The following is a 21,141-nucleotide window of genomic DNA, read 5'->3' on the forward strand; positions in this document are numbered from 1 at the left end:
TAATTTTCTACCCTATTTTGTAAACTCATTAAAGTTTTTACGTTCTTGTGTGCTACTCATATGCCCCTCAGGGTGATCATTCCCTCAGCTGCCAGGGGTTTTTGCCCCGTGAAGGCCCAGACCTCAGTCCCTCTCCGGGAATTGCCTTTGGTGTAAGGAGGTTGCCTTTTAAAAGTTATAGCCCCTTTAGCCGCTGCACTGGTGGCTGGTGGATGTGGCAGAACAAAGCCCTGGTCCTTAACCCAACTGGGACTACTCTGCATGGCCTGGCTTCCAGGGTGCCTCCTTGGAGTCACTGAGACCTCTGTTGTGATTTCCTCACCGTTCAGCCTCTCCCTTTGCCCAGTCCAGCTACTCTCACCCCTCACAGATGTTCTTCCCCAAATTAACCTCTTGTCAAAAAAACTCAGAGTCTTTCCCAGGGAGTCTAGCCCATGGTACTTATTTTATAATCAGTAAAGTTTTATATGAAATACTTTAAAAGAAAGTAATATTGACTTATTCCAGAATTATCCAAACAAAAGTTGGCTAAAATAAAAATGTAAATGTGAAAAGTAAAACTATAATTTTATAAGAAAACAAAATAATTTTTATAAGCTTGAGGTAAGAAAAATTTCTTAATAACGACTCCAAAATCACTAACACTAAAATGATTCTAAAGTAAGAATGCCTGTTCATCAAGAAATACCACAAAGAAAGTGAAAATAGAATCCACAACCTCACAGAAAGTGTTTCAAATCATGCTAATAGTAAAGGATTATAGATAACCAGATTAAAGCTTTACATTAATAATTGTAAAAAGTCAACCCATGAAAAAGGACAAAAATAGATGATCTACTATTGATACTTCACAGAGAAGTTTCACAGTAAATAATACAAAAAGTTTTCAACCATACTAGTACTCAGGAAAACACATATTAAAATCAAGATGATGTTGGTTTTACTAACTACACAGGCAAAACTTAAGAACTCTAAAAGTTCTTGCTTTGGTAAAGATGTGCTACAATGGGAATTCTAATAAACTGCTAGTGGGAGTATTAATTGGTATAATCAATTTGATAAACAATTTGGCATTATTTTGCACAGTTGAATGTGATGATAGCCTATGATCTAGCAATGTCATTCTTTGGTTAATATTATAGACATTCTTCTACATGTGTAATAGGAGACACATGGTTAATAATAGGAAAAAAACTAGACAGAAACAAAATGTTCATAAACAGGAGAGTGGATAAATAAACCATGATAGTCATTCTATGAAGGATTACACAGCAGTGAAAATGAATTAATTGCAGCTATGCAAAACAATACGGATGAAACTTAGAAATATTACGTTGCATGAAAAGAAAACTACAGTATGCAATATTTTCTTACAGCTTAAAAACTAGTAAAACTAAACAACATATTGTTTAAGAACATATATATATGTGGTAAAACTATTTTTTTAAAGAGGAGTAAAGCAAGTAAATGATAAATATAAAATCAAGCATAGTGCTACTTTTTGATACAGTGGCACAGGGTTTGAACAGGGGAGAGGAAAACAGGTAGTTTCATCAGTGTTGATAAATTCTAGTTCTTGAGTTGGGTTTGGGGTTCAGATAATTTGTTGTATTATCTGCTTTGTATCTTTCCTATATGTTATATGTATATTCTTCTGTGGGTATTAACATCACATCATGTTTTTTCCAAAGAGAATTGTCCACATAATTTGGATACTAATTCAAACAAACCAACAAAGAAATATGAGAAAATCGGGGAAATCTGAAGTCTGAACATCGGACTGACATTAAGGGATTTTTTTGTTAATATTTTAGTTGTGCATGGTTATGATTTTTTTCAAGTTCTAGAGTTACATCATAAAATATTTATAGGTTAAATGATACCATGACTGAGATTTGCATCAGTAGAATCTGGGGGCTGAAGGGGAAGTTTAATGAAACAAGATCGGCATGTGTTGATTCTTGTTGAAGTGGATTTTAAAAACACATAGATTTATCAGATTAGTCTTTCTACTTTGCAGTAAGTTTGGAACTTCTATAATAAGAGAGCAAACGAGAAAAGCAGTTTATTTCCAAGTAAAATTTTTTTTCAATGAATTTTAACTCTGATTCTGTTGAATGACAATTATTCTCTGTTAAAAAAAAATTGCCACTTTTACAGATAAGGCAGAATCAGTTCCTTCTCCTAACTTCCCTCTTTGTCAATATTATCCTACTCTTAATCAGTCCAACTTAAAACTGCTAACAAGCTATTTTATGTCAATGATCAATGCCATCAAGACCTACTAAATGTCTTCATTGAAAAGCCTCTTGCTTATTTCACCTTATTTTTTTCAACAGCCTGCCCCACCTATAACTCTCACCAGCTCTACTGGCCCTCATGTTTCTTACACCCTACTGCATCCACAAAGACCCTGTATACGCTAGCATGTCTGCTCCCATGCTCAAACTCTTCTAGCTGTCTTCAGTAAGTAGCTAAAAATTGTTCCTTCTAATTCAAAATAGATTTACCTTTCAAGGCCCTTCCTTTCCTATTAAACCTCCCCTGACCATTCTAGATTTCAGTAACCTCCCTCCTCGTTGAAACATCTTCTTCCCTTGGCATTTATAATGCCACGCCCATCTGAGTATCCTTTTGATTGACTGATCTCTCCTGCTCGGTATTCTTTTCTGACTTCTGTTTTATTTTATGCCAGCAGATGTGAACCCACAGGATGCTTTCCTCCCCTATTTCTTTTATCTACTAAGGAAGCTTGTCCTGTCCCATGTTCATTATCTAAACACCAGTGACTCCAAAATCTGTATGTCCAGCTCTGATCTTTTTCTCTTGAAATCCAGAAAGTAGAACTCTTGATGATTCTCCCTATATTAGTCAGAGTTTGTTTAGGAAAATATTAACCACTCTAAGCATTTCATACAGGAAATGACTTAATTCAGGCAACTAGAGAACTACACAACCATTAGCAAGTCTGGGGAAGCCCCAAGGATGGATGAAATTGAAGTAAGCAGGAAACTACTGTTCCCAATCTTAGCTGCCCAGGAAGCTGAAAGTCACTGGGAAAGTTCTGTGCCTGCTGTTTCCAATGGCCACGCAGCTGCTTACAGCTCCCACCAAAAATTAACGATGCCTCCTCCTTGTCTACCTTCCAAACCACACACAAGAATCCCTCACTGGCAAACCTGAAATCAGTACCTGCTGAAAAGTGAGTTGGAGTACTGTTGGTTCCATGTTTTCAGTCATTGCAAAACAGAACAATTTAAAAGTGTAGAGTTTATTGTGAGACAATAAATAATATTTAGGTGCAACCCAACTTCTTACTCCCCAGTCGTTCTAATTTAGTAAATACAATTCATCAGCATGGTCCATCCACTTAATCCCTAAAACTATCCTAAGTCTCCCCACTTTTTGCTATCTCCACTGACACCTTCCTTGTCTAGGCCTCCATTTCTCACCTGGATGATTGCTAATTGCGATAGTCTACTGATTTGTAGCCCATCTTCCACTTGTGTCTGCCTACAACAAACGCAACCAAACTGATCTTAGTAAATAAGATCATGCTGCTGCTCTTCTTAAGAACTTTCTGTGGTTTCCTATCCCACCTTGAATATAATCCAAAATCCTCAATTTAAAATGTCTGGGCTCTACATCTCAACCATTATGCTCTAGTCACACTATCATTAATGTTCCTCAAGTTTATTACACTGAGCTGCAATAGTGCCCCCTCCCCAGTATTCACATGACTGGAATCATTTTGTCATTTACATCTTGCTTAATACCTATCCCTGAGAGACTTTCTTTCCCAATCTAGAATAACAGCCGGCACTTTACTTCTTCTCTTCATTGCAGTCATTGACGTCAGAAATTCTTTTATTTACTTGTTTATTGTCCATCTTGTCCTCCAGCATTAAGTATCATACAAGCAAGGACCTTATGGATTTTGTTTACCACTGTGGCATAGTGCCTAGAACAGTGTATGGAGATAAAAATTGCTCCATAAATATGTGTTGAATGACTGACCACTCTAGCATGTATTGTGATAATTGTTCTATTTTTAACATGATAATGATATTTCTTATGACATTAGATTTTACTGAATACATCAGTCTTGATGCCAATCATTCCTTGTTGATAGCCTCTGCTAAAGAGTTCATCCTTAGGACTCAGTCTTTGTTTTCTGTATATTCCATTTTCTTGCATAAATACTAGTAAATATTTTCAACTGCATGAATTAACCTAAATTAATTATACTGAATGCATGAGATGAGATAGCAGTATTTCTGACATTATTTTCTGAAAGATGTAAGGAAAATGTTAAATCCAAATTACTGATAGTAGCCATTAATCCTGAAATAGAGATTTGTCGAGAGAGTCAATGGAATATTATTTTGTCTCCAATTAAAATTGACATGTTAAACATTTTTTTTTTTAAAAAAAGATTCATCCCTAGGAAACCATTTTGTAAAACAAGACACTGACTGCCATTGTACCAGATGATATTCTAAGAGTGTGTCTGAAACAAAGACAGCCAATTCTTAGACTGACCAGTTACCTAAATTGTAAAAATATCCACTAGAGGATTATATCTCTTATGATTTACATTAAGAGAGAAAAGTAAACAGCAGTGAAGCTGAAAGTTCCTGATATATAAAGCCAGAAGTGGGGTGGGCGTGGACATGGGCTATGTTCAAGCCAAAGGCATGAGAGAATAAAACTCTACAATGCAGAAAAAAATACATTGTCTGAAAGTAGGTTAGCAGGATAGGAGAAAAAATGGTGAGACCTGCCCAGAGTTGCTGAATCAAGTTAATGTTTCAGTGCTTAAGTAAGGTTCCACAAATTCTTACAGCCCATGTCCCCTGAACTGACTTGGAATTACCTGGTAATAAACCTCAGAATTCCTGACTTCCTGGTATATATACCCACAATCACTACCTCGTAACTTGGAGAAGCTTGGCTGAATTTCCCTTTTTTATATCAATATAAGCATAACTGGATAGTTCGCGGCTCTAATTTCCATATTTTTTGTCTTGTCATTTAATCTTTTATTCAACAAACATTTATTGAGTAACATTAGGCACTGTTTTAAGTTTTAGGATAAGATGCTGAATAAAAAAAGACAAAAATAAATTCCTGATCTCCTGAAAATTATGTTACAGAAAGTGATATTCTATAAAGAAGATGAATAAGTTAAACATACTTTATAAGATAGTGATAATGCTAAGAAAAACAGAAAATAAGACAAAGGAAGGGGATATGAAACACTGAAGTAGGGAAGGCGGGGTGTTGAGTTTTAAAGTGTCCAGAATAGGCCACAGGGAGACCATTACTTTTGAGTAAAGACTTTAAGTAAATAAGAGCATTACTATGAGCATACTTGGAAAATCCTATGCAGACGGAGGGGAAAACAAACACAGAGGCCTCGTGCCAGGTGTTCTCAAAGACTAACAGAATAAACAAGGGGAAGAATGTTAGGAGATGAGATCAGAGAGCCTTGGGCGTGGGGAGGTGAGACCAGGAGGGAGTGAGACGTAGAGCCACAGATCACGATGAGCCTTTTCCATCCCAGTACAGATTTTGGCTTTTCTTCCAGGTGAGGTGGGTTATTGGAAGTTCTGAGTAGAGAAGTGGCATGTTCTGACAAGTTTTAAGAGTGTCGCTTTGGTTACTGTGTTGGTGACAGAAAACAGGTGCCTAAGGGAAGAGAGAAAGGTGAGCTAAGAGGCCTTTGCTATAGTCGAGATGAGAGCTGAGTGGTCACTTTAGACCAGGGTGGTGGCAATGGGGGTGTTGGGAAGCAACCAGATTCTACATATATTTTGAAAATATTACTGAAAGAATAGGCTTTTAGGTGCATTTGGGGGTATGAGGGAAAAAAAGAATCAAGATTTGGGGCGTGAAATGGGAAGACTGTAGGAAGAACTGATATGGCACTAGGTAGCAGGCAAGTATATCAGGAACTCAGTCTTAAGCTTAAGGCATGTTAAATTTAAGATGTCAGATCTGAGTGGAAATGTCAAATAGGTCAGTGAGAGATAGAGATCTGGAGTTCTGGGGAGCTTTCTGGACTGGAGATATATAAATCTGATAGTCAGAAAGGTGGATAAATAGACAGATGGACAGATAATAAAGCCATGAGACATGGTGAGCTTCCCTAGTCACAGCCCAACACTTGGAGGTCAGTGAGATGAGAAGGAAAGCAAGTGAGACACTACAGTCAGAAAGGTAGGGAGAAAAACTAGCCCACAGTGATATCCTGGAATCCCAGAGAAGGAAGTGTTTCAGAGAAGAGTAGTCCTCACTATCAAATGATGCAAAAAACTCACCTAAGATGAGGGGCAGACGCAAGGAGATAGATCACACGTGGCTGAGGGAGCTTGAGTACGTTCTCTCCTGAGACTTTCTATGTTCTTGATGGAGTGGAGAGCAAAGTCATCATCTGAGAGTAAGGATGGAGGTGATGTTGGGATTTCCCTGTAAATTTCCAATTATATTGCTTTTCACTTATTGATTAGTGCTCAATATTTTTGGCTTATGGAACTGACACAAAAAAATTAAAACGGGAGTGAGAAGATAGGGGTTAGAGGCCCCACTCCAGTCCCTATTGTGTTAAGTAAGTCACTTACTTTCTCCACTCTGCAAGATTCAGTTTTCCCATTAATAAAGTTAGGCTAATAATAGCTACTTAGTAGAGGAAAAAAATCCCTGATTGATAGAATTTGTGGTAATTAGGAAATGATGAGTCTTGAGTATTTAGTACCTTTGTTTCAAGTATAATTTATGTGATTATAAGCTATATAGCTTAATATTTAATTTTATTAAACTTATTTCTGAAAATTTAGCAGTTGGGTCTCAGGAGCTGAGACAGGCTGGCTCCAAAACACTGCTGTATCTACTCCTGAGTTTTAGTAAGGCTTGAATAAAATAATGTATGAGGGAGAGCTTACATTTGTTAAGAATCGATTCATACAAACATCAAGGATCATTATTATTGTGAGATGTTTTAGAGAAAGTAAGAAAAGCAAAAGTTACAGTTCTCGCCTTATTTGTGTTGGAATTTATGACTCATCCTCAAACAGAGAATAACTACCAAGCTAATGAATGAGTTAAATTTCCCTAGGTGAGAGAGAGAAAAGGCTTTCTGATCATAAAAACGGAGGGAGATTTTAACCTTTTGTTCACTCAAGGTCTAAAAAATTGATCAATTTAGTCGTTCTTTCTTGTAACTTTACTGTTTAAACATGCTTCTCTCTTTAGATAGAAGGACCAACTATAAAACTTCTGAAAGACTTAAGTTATGAGTCAGTTTTTTCTGGAATACTGGGTAGCCTTCAATTTCAAGACTCCTTTCTATTTGGTAATAAGAGATACGGTGAAAAAGAGTTAACTACTAACACTTCAAAAAGTGATATCTTTTTCATGGTACATAGAAGGTAGCCCATGTTGTTCAACTCTCTTTATTTTATTGTCAGTTTGTGGCTCATATGTTGTTTTCCAAAGTGGAAAAATAAATATAAACTAGATGGTGGTTGAATACCTGTGGCTCTAGTTTCATAATTTCTGAATTAATTTACCCCATTTTTTAAAAAAGGGATATTTCTGGTTTAACCTCTCATAAAATACACCTTGAAAACAATCCCAATGGAGAGACTAAAGGTTATCATAATATCTATTTTGGTGTATTATGGTTAGATTATGGTTAGAAGAGCTGGTATGCACTGTACCATTAACTTTTCAAGCAAGATTAAAATATCTCGTTATCAGTCTTCCTCACCCCTTTACTTCACTCCACAAGTTCAAGAAAGATAGATACAGAGAAAAAGAAATTAGAGGATATTAGGGTCATGTTCATGTACAAATCATGATTAATATGCAAATGACTATGTAACAGAGTATGGCTTTCCTAAAATAATTAATATTTATTTACCCTATTTTCAAGCCCAGTATTTTTTTTTTTTTTTTTTTTTTTTTTTTGCTATATGCGGGCCTCTCAGTGTTGTGGCCTCTCCTGTTGTGGAGCACGGGCTCTGGACGCGCAGGCTCAGCGGCCATGGCTCACGGGCCCAGCCGCTCCACAGCATGTGGGATCTTCCCAGACCAGGGCACGAACCCGTGTCCCCTGCATCGGCAGGCGGACTCCCAACCACTGCGCCACCAGGGAAGCCCCAAGCCCAGTATTTTTTTGAATTAGGTTTGTAACGCCTTGACCTCACAATCAATTTGTTATTTTTGTTTGTCAGTATGCTTCCTTTTTATCTTCAGAAGCAATCTGGTGACTTCTCACAGCCTATAGAGTTTTTTCAAATGCTATGGTAACATAAAAGACATTTTATGTCCACTTAAAAAAAAGCAAAACTCAAGGAAAAAAACAACACCTCAATAATTCCTCAGAAATTAAAAAAGAAAATGGAAAAATTTCAGTTATCTCTTTCTAGAAGTAGAGATGCTCTTAAGAGTAAAGATTGATGGAATTCTTATTCTTGGGGATCCAAATCCAATGTTACATTGAAAGTTTTTTTTTCTTTTAGGTTTACAAAAAGACACCTGTTTTTTTGGTATATTTCCATCACAAGGGCAATAGTGTCTAGAAAATTTCTCAACAAAAATGTGCAAACAATACAGAAGTTGATGTTAAATATATCAAAACCTCTGTGAGAGAATTTTCACACGTGTCTCTTCAAAGGCAATATCAAAGTAATGGAAAGTGAGTGTTGTCTTTTCTCTGGCAGACGCATATTCAAACTACAGAAATTGTGTGAGAGAGATAAGAAAGGTTTCCTTTTCTGGCACAGGGTCAGCATTTTAGGGTTGTATTAGTATGCTTTATTGGAAGATAGTTGCCCTCCCACCATTTAATAATACATATAAACTGATAAGTTTAATTTATATTCTTTTCAATATTGCTTTTTTAAAATTGACATTGTTATACCATTTTGAGAATTTTAAGGAAAATTTCCCCCAATTCTTTTTCTTTTGTCCTTGAAATTGGTTTAAAACACAAATCTTAGCAGATTATACTAATTTAATACAGAATATCAACCTATCAGAGATTCTTAACCTTTTTTTGTGTCATGGACCTTTTTGGTATTCAATTATTGACTAAGTTCTAAGAATGATGTTTTGAAATGCATAAAACAAAGCATATAGGATTATAAAAAACAAAGCCAATTATATTAAAATGCAGCTATTTAATTTTTTTAAATGGTGTGACTCCATTAACACATTAAATAACAAGACTTAGCAATATGTAAAATCACTGTCAAAACAGTGTGAGCATAAACAGTAGCTGGTGATATCACCAACAACTGTAATGTGATTTTAAATATCTCTGATTTCTATTGGTGATTAAATTATATGTAGTGCTACTTTGGTTGCCTGCGTTTATAATTGAAGGAAATGTAAATTTCAGTTGGAGGATAATGAAAATAAAGGTGTAATTTTTCCTCATACAAGTTCACACAGCCCTTGAAATTAGTTTATGGATCCAGGGGTTAGTGGATGTGAGGTTATGAACCCCTCATGTAGAATTTCATTTTAAAATGCCGTTCTTGTAATAGCTGCAATTTAGAATATCTCCCAACAAGTCATTTAGTCTTTTAGATTCCTTTTGCAGTGGACGTAGATTTGATTCCTTCCTTTTCTTTCTTCCCAACCCTTTAGCATCTGTTTGACTCAAATGCAGAACTCTCTGAATGCTAGTTGAGTGGCCAGTTTGAAAGGAAGCAAAAATGTCTCAGTTTTTCAATCTACATGGCATGACTAGGACACAATGTTTAGGTGAGGAAACCATAGCCTAGATTCCCTACTGCATACTAGTTGCATGTCTGCTGAAATGTTCAGTTTAGGACTAGTTGTGCCATGCATTTTTTATTTTAAAGAAAGGGCTGAACCTTCACACACAAGTATGAATAAGAACTTGTTAAAAGAAGAGAAAAATGAGGCTTCCCATTTATTTACCTTGATGAGATGCTTTGAAGATAATATATAAGAAAGGAAGCTGAGATGCTAAGAATTTAAGTCATTTGGTTCTAAATCACAATTACTATGCAGTTAAACCTCAATCTGGTTTTTGGAAATTCAGTCCAGGGACTTTTAGGTTCCCATTATGTAAAAGATTTTCTAAAATATTTCCCCAAATGATAAACATTTCAGTGAAATTATGTATATTCTTTCTTCTCTGATAAGTGATCATTATTTGTCATCTATATGATATCAAAACCTAGTATATTATGATCTTCTTTTGTCCATAAAGAACAAAGTTATAATGATTAGCCAAAAGGATTCCATAAGAGACTATTCCATTACTTATTTAGATATAACTTATCAGCTATGAATCTGAGAGAATTATGGAAATGTTTGTAATTTTTGTCAGTACTACAATATTTCCAGGTAGAAAAACCTGTTGCAGTACAGACATGAAATGTGCTCATTCATTTGGATATTTCATACAATTAATATTATAGCATGTTGAAACTGAAAATATAACATGAAAAAAGATAAGAAAGTGAAATAAAATAACGTAATAGCCGAAAAAGTAAAGACTAACTTCAGAATCAACATTTCAGAGGTAGATACTCTTCTGATACCTAGTAGTGTAGTGATCCAAGGTTTGAAACAAGACATACTGCTCATGGAACTGAACTCTCATACGAAAATAGCTTCAACAAGTAGTTTTTGAAAACCTACTGTATTGAAGGCCATTGATATTATTAAAAAATGTGAAATGATGCCTGCCTTTAAAAACCATTCTCCCTGCATGTCTCTGTTTCTTCATATGGCGATCTTTTTATAAAAACACCAGTTATATTGGATTAGGGGCCTATCCTATTACAGTATGACCTAATCTTAACTCATTATATCTGCAAAATCTCTACTTGCAAATAAAGTCACATTCTGAGGTACTGGGAGTTAGAACTTCAACATATCTTATTTTTTGGACTGAGAATATACAATTTAACCCATAACATGTCAATTCTCTTGATGTAAGAAAGCTTTTTTTCTCATGGAACCATATGTTCAATTTTATAACAACAATCAAAAGAATAGTCAGTATTCTTTTAGCTAAAAGTAACTGCAACCCTACTTAAAAAGAAAAAAAATTTGGAGGGAAGCTCACAAAATTAAAGAGAGTTGCTGAATCAAAGGGCAGCTCTGGGAGTCTCTCTCTCTCTGCCTCTCACCTTTACTTCTCTCTGGGTTCCTGATGACTATGGCTGTTATAAGGTGCTAGGGTAACAGCTTAGTCTAGTCATAAGCTCAACCCTTCTGTCCAACACAGTAAGTCTGAAACAAGAGGAGAAATTTGGGGAGATATATAGGACTGCCATAACAAAACAGCACAGGCTTTAATAACAGACATTTAACTCCTCATAGATATACAAGCCAGTTGTCCAATATCAAGGTGCCATCATGGTTGATTGCTTCTGCGGCCTCTTTCCTTGGCTTGTGGGTAGCTGACTTCTCTCTACTCTGTGTGCTCACACATCTGTGTCAAAATCTCTTCTTTTGAGGGAACATTATTCATATTGGATTAGGGCCCACCCATATGACCTCATTTTACTTTAATCGCCCCCTTAAAGGCCCTGTTTCCAAATACAGTCACATTCTGAGTTACTGAGCATTAGGACTTCAATAGGACTTTTGGGGGAACATAAATCAGCTCATAACAATAGATAAAGTCTGATAAGAGCCAACAAGCATTTGCCTGAAAACCACTGTCTCCTGTGAGGCAGCTGCTCTGCTAAACAGACTATATCATGGGATCTTTCCAAGAATCTCCCAAGATTGACACTATCATTGCCCAGAATTTTACATATAAATTTAAAATTTAGAAAAGCTAATATTTTGTTCAAGGTAATACAGGAAAGCTGAGATTCAAACCCGAGTTTACCGTGTTCCAAATTCTACATGTTCCACAACTATATTGTAATGACAGAATTTGTTTGGGGTTTTTAGTTTTGGATTTTGGCTTGCATTTGTGTTACTTTTTGTAATGGCGGAGAGTGATACTAAAACAAAGAACACATTTAAATCCTATTGTATTTTGCATTACAGACTTTTGGGGGCCTTAGAGAAACTGTTAAGAATTTTCAAATTGTCTCAATAAATAATCTTAGTTCACAGCTGCAAATGAGGCTGATTATTTCAGGGGAAAGTTGATAAAGTTATTTCTTAAGAAAACATGAAAAGTTTAAAGAACATATTTAATGATGCTGCAGCAAAAATTTATTTTAAATGGAAGCTTATATCAACCTATACGTTTTTACTTGGAGAGCTGCATTAACTGGCAAAATATATCTTATCTTTTGGTCAGTGAATAAAAACTATTTCAGTTCAGTGGCATCTATAAAATGGCCTTACATTCCAACGGCCAAAATTCAGTATATTGTATTTCAGGTGGAGCATTTCTTACTGTTTATACTTGAATTTCCCAAACACAGAACTATAGGAAATCTTATTTTAAAAAAAAGGTAATTTTAGAGTCTCATTGCAAAAATAAACTGCACATTAATGATATATAATAATAAAAAACACTTTTTTCGTAGCGTACCTATGCTAATCTTTTGGGGGGCAGAAAGAAGTTTGTAGCTGGCTATAATATCAAGTTGATTATTATGGAGACTAAAGGGGGGAAGAGGGCCACATTCATTTGTTTGCTTGTTGATGATGTATGCTCCAGATCAATATCTGAGACCTCACATAAGGTAAGAAGACTAAGCAGTTTTATTTCATAATAGGTTGTGGAAAGCGACCACAGTTCACATTTCCTGACTTTGTGGTGATTTGGGGTTTTCAGTGGCTCCATCAACATAAAGAAAATGAGAGTCTAGTGATCTTCACCTTCATAGTTCTGCAAAAGTACATGGAAAAACTAACAATCAGGAGGAAGCAGACAGATCTATATGGTAGTTCAAGTTTCATTCCAAACTCCATCTGCATCTTCACATTATTTCAAAGTGCTTAAAACTTGTAAATATTATATAGGCCAAACTATTGGCACTTGAAACTTATCAGTTCTCTGAAAATTAATGATGCTGCCTTGTCTTTGAGCAGAGGGAATGTTCTTTTGAATTCAGTGTGTTGAACTAACTACACTGAGTTCATCATTTAATTGATGATCACTTACTATTAAACTAGTTTATTTACTGAGAAAAATTAAGTTCAGAATTAAGAACTTTATGACCTTCTCAGCTCAACCTTTTGAAAGGGTGGAATTGACAAATATGTCTGATCATTCTTTTTTTTTCTGCAGCTTTATCGAGGTATAATTGACCAATGAAATGATAGTGTACTTTGTGAAGCGATTCCCACCGAGTTAATTAATACATCCACTAATTCACATATTTATGTGTTTTCTGTTTGTTTTTTGAGAACTCTTAAGTTCAACTCTTAGGAAATTTTAATTACACAATACAATATTGTCAACTATAGTCACCATTCTATACATTAGATCATCCGCCCCAATTCATTTTATAACTAAAAGTTTGTACTTTTTAACAGCCTCTCCTTATTTCCCTCACCCCCAGCTCCTGGCAACCACCAATCTAATCTCTGTCTCTATTTTTATTTTTTATTTTTTTCTCATGCCACATATAGTGAAAACATGCAGTATTTGTCTTTTTCTGTCTGGCTTATTTCACTTAGCATAATGCCCTCCAGTTTCATCCACAAATGGCAGGCCAATAATATCCATATTCATATTAATAAATTCATTACTTTTTCATTATTAGTTCATCCATCGACAGAAACTTAGGTTGTTTCCATACCTTTGTGAATAATATTGCAATGAATATGGGACTACAAATTATCTCTGAGATTGTGATTTCACCATATATATATGGTGAAAGCTCTCACTTCGTCCCATCTTACCCCTCCCCCTCCCTGTGTCCTCAAGTCCATTCTCTACATCTGCATCTTTATTCCTGTACTTCCCCTAGGTTCTCCAAGAAGTGAACCTACTGGATCATGTGGTAGTTCTGTTTTTAATTTTTTGAGGAACCTCCATACTATTTCCCACAGTGGCTGTACCAGTTTACATTCCCACCAACAGTGTACCAGGATTGCCTTTTCTCCGCATCTTCACCAGTATTTGTTATCTCTTGTCTTTTTGAAGATGTAGCCTTTTGAAGGTGTAATGTGATATCTCATTGTGGTTTTGATTTGAATTTCCCTGATAATTAGTGATGTTGTTTTCTCATGTACCTGTTGGCCATTTGTATGTCTTCCTTGAAAAAAGGTCTATTCAGATTCTCTGCCCATTTTTAAATTGGATTATTTGGGTTTTTTGCTATCGAGTTGTATGCGCTCCTTGTATATTTTGCATATTAACCTCTTCTCAGACATGTGGTTTGCAAATATTTTCTCCCATTCCATAAGTTGTCTTTTCGTTGATGGTTTCCCTTGCTGGGCAGAAGCTTTTTAGTTTGATGTAGTCCCATTTGTTTATTTTTGCTTTTGTTGCCTTTGGTTATGGCATCAAATCCACAAAAATCATTGCTAAGACCAATGTCAAAGAGCTTAACCTCTATGTTTACTTCTAGGACTTCTAAGGTATTAGATCTTACGTTCAAATCTTTAATCAAACATTTTGAGTTGACTTTTCTGTATGGTGTAAGATGGGGCTCAGTTTCATTATTTTGCATGTGGATATCCAGTTTTCCCAGCACCATTTATCAAAAAGACTATCCTTTCTCCATTTTATATTCTTGGCTCCTTTGTTGAAAATTAATCACACATATTTATTTCTGGGCTGTCTATTCTGTTGCATTGATCTGCATTTCTGTTTTTATGGTGAAACCATCCTATTTTGATTACTATAACTTTGTATTATAGTTTGAAATCAGAAATTGTGGTGCCTCCAGCTTTTCTTTATCATGCCTGCTTTGGCTATTCAGGATCTTCTGTGGTTCCATATGCTGTCTGATCATTTTTAATATTCCAATAATCTAAGAATCTGATTAAACCAAGAGAACTGCAAGGATGGCATAATAGAATATTATACACATACGTATATATCAAGATTTGAGGTTGGAAAGTTAGTAAGATATTAGCCAAAGAGTAAAACACATCGTGTTAATATTAAGGTAAAAGTGTTAACATGTTGACTTTTATTACAAACCAATGTAAGATAACTAGTATTTGATTTCTTTTTTACTGATGTAATAAGAGTTAGATGGCAAAAAAAAAATTCTAGAACACCCCCGGCAGTACAGAAATAATAGAAGTGAATGAAGCGCCAGCACACTGCATAGAACTACACAAAGCACAACCATTTCAAGCCCTTGAAATAATTATACTTGATAATCCTTATGTCTGGGAGCATACTAATTACTTAGCTTTCTAGGCAGAAAAAAAAAAAGAAAGAAACATCTCTTTTGGGGCTTTTTAAATTTGGTCTCCAGCTAAAACAGAGAGTTTCTAGCTTTAAGTTTCCAAAAAAAAGGTGTAGCTACATTGTTATCCTCACCCAACAGCAGCATATCTGCACTGCTGCTAATAAGAAAAATGTAAGAGATTTGGATCATCATTGATCAGCCTTGACTAGTGGCAAAAACTCTGAGGCTTGCATAACCAAGGTGCTATATAGTTCTTTTATTTCCTGGTCCTACATGTTAACACAGTGACACAACATTTAGATATGTATTACCCCAAGCAAACTTTAGAATCTACTAAAGTTTAGTATGGCCATAACTGAACTTTATATATGACCTTTGGTCTATACTGGGAATAAGCAATAAAGGGCCTTGTTTCCATCTATTTTAATTTTATTTCATGGTTCCACCTCAGAAACGTTTAAAACATATTTAAGTTCCTGATGTACATAACCCTATATTGTTTTGATTAATATATTGGCAGTTTTACAAAATGTTTGTTTTTAATTACCAAAAGGAACCAATCCATATTAAAAATTAAATGGTTGAATTTTTTAAAGCTCTGGCTGCTTATTAAGCTAGACTTAGCCATAAAAACATTTTTGGCTCCCCTACAAGAGAAGAGAGATTTATCTAAGCTACATTATTAAAAAATCCATTTAGGCTGTCAACAAGTATGTCAAATATCAACCGAATATGATTTAAAGATTCAAAGCCATAAAAGAGAAATATTCCTTGGATGGCTTTAGAATCTGTATGGTTTCAAAGAATCAGAGGAGAGTGACAGGCTGGCACAAGGACAAGAAGATGATCAACAGTTACCTAGGGTAGTAGAGTTTGAGGGCTGGCCAAATCCTCTGTGTGTGCCTGTTGTCTGGCCCAGTTGGGCTATGACCTCCATTTTCCCTGATTCTGTTTCCTCTGTGTGTGCATTCCTGTCGAGCTTCTATGCCAGTTTACCTTTACAATTATGGCTTTATTAGTCTCATTTTAAGTATATTTTGTATTGTAATTCCATTTGTATTTTCCCCTAGTACCACTTTCCTTCTATCAAATACAGAGGCATTGATCATTTGCCATAATTTCTAGGAATAATAAGTGATAAGGATTTGATTCCAGCCCTTAGAGAGCTCACAAACTAGCAATGGTCTGGTAAAGCTATTGAGGAAAAGCTAGACCATGAATAAACCTTTACAATGTCACCTTTTCAACTTCCTTTATTGCCAAATTCCTCTAAATACATTACTTAACCCTCACAGTCTCTTTTTTCCTTAGGTCAAAATTATTAGTCCTCATTCGTAGATAAATAAAGTAACATGCCTTGATTTTCAGTCTACTGCCATGTCCATTAAATAAATAGCTATATAATAACAAACATGAATGTATTATCTTAGAAATTAGGTAAGATAATAAGAAATCTTTGACTTCTTAGTGAAATCAATACTACTTCATTTTCTATTAGACTCTAAAATATTTTTAAGGAATCAACCTTACATTTTGGCAGTAATCCCACACCCAAACAAGAAGGAGGTAAACTGAAAAGAAAATTCAAGAATTTTTATGTATACAGAAATAAAGCAGTGCAAATTTAGTGTTTACAATTGAATTGCCCTTGCGAAATCAAAATATGTACTTAATAATGGTGTTCAGTACTCTTTCCCTAATGTATTACAAAAACTATAATATGCCTAGTATACAGAATTATACTCAGAGTACCGCTCATATTGGATGAATAAACACCTCTTGTTACAGCTACCAAAGTCTTAACAATGTTGTCCTCTTTTCAGAAAAGCTTCAATTCACAGTGAAATGCTCCAATTCTTGCTCCTTTTGGCCTCTTGTTCCGGAGGTGGCTGGAGGCTCAAGTCAAGTCAAGCTAGTCCAGATACTCCACCCTAAGAACATGCAATTTTGAACTCAGAGACAGGGAAAAGGGAAGTTTAGAAGGCTGACTCCTATCAATGGCAATACTTTGCTAAGCAGCCCATGGCTGGCTACTGCTGAGGCCACTGATGCTGCTATGATCACAAAGCTTTTTAAATATCAACGATTCACCTCTTCCAGAAAAGGCAATGATGTTTTACATTATCCTTCCAATACAATGCTGTGTTTGAGCTAACAGGAAGTAATTACTTTGAGAATATAATAAAATAGTAGACTTTTAGAGCTGAAACAGGACTCAGTTATTCCTACTTGCTGTAAAAGATGAAGAAACTAAAGCATAGAGAGAATAAGTACTTTGCCCAAATTTATGAAAAATATGTATATGTATATATATGTGTGTGTATATATATATATATATATATATATATATATATATATATAAAAGTTTATATTTAAGTTAGCATTTCCTGCCTCAGCACAATGTGGTAACAGGAAAGCTGGTACATTTCATCCTTTAAAGAATATTATCCACAGGTTGATATAATTTGTTATTTGATTGAATTGAAAAATTGACCTCATATGACATGATAAAATGTTACTTTCTTTGATTTATGTTGCTAGAAATAACATTTGAAAATGGCATTTGGTCATATGTTTGAGAGAACATATAGACTTGGTTGAAAATTTGCCAAATTGTTTCTGAAGTTCATCAGACATAAACCCTTATGTCTGATGTTGAGAAAATGGCCAAGATAGTAAGTGAATAAAGGCAAAGTACATCACAAATGCTATTATTTTATGAGAATAAAAAGAAAATATATTTATGTGTTTGTTTTTTTTATTGCATAGAATGTCTCTAATAAGAGGAATTGTCTCCAATAAGAGGTTAAAGGAGCTGGCAGAGAGGTGTACAAAGAGGCTTTTCTCTGTATTTCCTTTTGTAAATTTTGTAACACATGTGCATATTACCAAATCCTAAAAAGAATAAAGTTCATCAAGAAACATAAGTGTGCGAAAATAGCTAAGAGAATTGTAGGAAAATGACAAAAATAATTAGAGGAAACTTTATTATTAAATGTTAAAATAATCTATAAAGCTATTATCATTAAAAGAGCATATTACCACAAGACAAATAAATAACTAGCTAGGTAGCATGGAATGAAGAATCCAGACAGAGAGGGGAATTTAATATATGGTTTTCAAAGGAGGATATCAAACGTTGAAAGCATTTACTAAACCTTGATGGGACAATTAACTGTCAGTTTTGGAGAAAAATAACACACCCCATAACAAAAGTAAATCCCAACTGGATTTAATACGTAAGTAGCAACAACAAAGAAATGATAAAAGTACTAGAAGAAAATATATGATACCATTTTTATTACCTTTGGTATGTTAAAATACACCATGAATAAATTTATTAAAAAGCAGATAAAAACTAAAGAACATAGAAGAAATAATAAAGATACAAGCAGAACTTAATAAAATAAAAACAAATTTACAATAGAGGCTCAACCAAGAACAACAAAATTTGTTCTTTGAAGAAAACTATGTAATGTACAATCTTCTAATAAGACTAATAAAGAAAAAAAGACAACTTAGAAATGGGACAGGGCTTCCCTGGTGGCGCAGTGGTTGAGAGTCCGCCTGCCGATGCAGGGGACACGGGTTCGTGCCCCGATCCCGGAGGATCCCACATGCCGCGGAGCGGCTGGGCCCGCGAGCCATGGCCGCGGAGCCTGTGTGTGTCCGGAGCCTGTGCTCCGCAACGGGAGAGGCCACAGCAGTGAGAGGCCCACGTACAGAAAAAAAAAAAAAAAAAAAGAAATGGGACATAATTAGGGATAAAATAAAGGATAAACAGTAGTAAACACTATGAAATACTTCATTAATATTAAAAGTATACAAAAAATGGAAAATTCCTAGAAAAAAATTCTTATCAAAAGTGATTAAAACCTATGGACAAAACCCCTGAAATTTCCTATATTCATTAATTAAATTTAATTATTAGTTAAAAATCTTCTCACAAAGAAGGCACCAGTCTCAACCAGCTTTTTAGGAAAATTCTACCAAATATTTCTGGAACAGATAATTGAGAATATGTATAGGCTCACCCAGATAAAGAAGAAAAGCTTCCCAAACTACATTAAGACTAACTAAGGGTATTATATTGGCAAATGGTATGTATAAAGTTAAACTACCACTTGTACACAGGTACAACATCCCAAAGAAAATACTAGCAAACTACATCTAACATTATGTAAAGAAGATAATAGATAATCACCAAGTTAGGTTACCAAGGGAATAAAGGGTATCAGCACAAGAAAATTTCTAAATTTCATTTACATATTAACAGATAAAGGAGGAAGGAAAAAAATCATCTCCCTAGGTGCAGAAAACCTACTGGAATATTAAAAAACTATGATGAGGGCTTCCCTGGTGGCGCAGTGGTTGAGAGTCCGCCTGCCGATGCAGGGGACATGGGTTCGTGCCCCGGTCCGGGGAGGATCCCACACGCCACGGAGCGGCTTGGCCTGTGAGCCATGGCCGCTAAGCCTGCGCGTCCGGAGGCTGTGCTCCGCAACGGGAGAGGCCACAACAGTGAGAGGCCCGCATATCGCAAAAAAAAAAAAAAAAAAAAACTATGATGAGAACTCTTAGCAAACTTGAAATAGAAAAGAACTGTCTAACCTATCAAAGGTATCTATTAAAAAAAAAAAAACACCCACAAGAACAAAAAAAATTACAGCAATCATCTGATTCAATGATAAAAAGAAGTTAGGGGCCAGACTAAAGTGCCTACAGTATGATGGGCTCGTGGACCCTGCTTGTACAGGCTCAAAGAGAGTCCTTTAGGTACGCCTTCTCCCTCTTCCCATCTCCAAGGTACTATTGGTAGCTTGAAAATGGCTATGGTTATTTGCATTACTGAAACTGGCAAATATTACAAATCAAGGATTTCAGGGTAGAGGGTGGGGGAAAATGGGGCTCAGTAGGAGGGAGCTGGTTTGTCAAAACACGACCTAGTAGAGAGAGCTGGGTAAGATAAGTTAAAGAAGAAAAATGAATGAGATAGCAGTTGGGGTGGAAGAAATAAAACAGTCATTACTTAATGGTGTTATGATCGCCCACATAGAAAACACAGCAAAGTACATGGATCATCTATTATAATTAAAAATAGGGTTTAGCCAGTTTTTTGAACATAAGAGTAATACCTGAAAAGAAATGAACTTCAGCTACAAATATCAACGTGAATTCAATTTTGGAAATATATCATTGCATGAAAAAAGCAAGATACAGAAGAATATAGACAGTACAATTCCATGTTTTTAGAGTTCAAAAACAAGCAAAATTCAGCAGCATGTTGTCTAGGAATACATACATATGTGCTAAAATTATATTTTATGAAAAAGAGCAAGAAATGAGAAAAGAAATTTCTAGACAATTATTATCTCTGTGGAGTGGGAACAGGTAAGAGGATGTGATTAGGAAACAGCACACAGAGTTCTTTCATAAGAAAAATGACCATACAACCCAGCAATTCCACTACTGGGCATATACCCTGAGAAAACCGTAATTCAAAAATAGTCGTGTACCACAATGTTCATTGCAACTCTATTTACAATAGCCAGGACATGGAAGCAACCTAAGTGTCCATCAACAGATGAATGGATAAAGAAATTTGGCACAAATATACAATGGAATATTACTCAGCCATAAAAAGAAACGAAATTGAGTTATTTGTAGTGAGGTGGATGGACCTAGAGTCTGTCATACAGAGTGAAGTAAGTCAGAAAGAGAAAAACAAATGCCATATGCTAACATACGTATATGGAATCTAAAAAAAAAAAATTGTTCTGAAGAACCTAGGGGCAGGACAGGAATAAAG

Source organism: Hyperoodon ampullatus (assembly GCF_949752795.1).
Source record: "Hyperoodon ampullatus genome assembly, chromosome: 9".
Classification (NCBI taxonomy): domain Eukaryota; kingdom Metazoa; phylum Chordata; class Mammalia; order Artiodactyla; family Ziphiidae; genus Hyperoodon; species Hyperoodon ampullatus.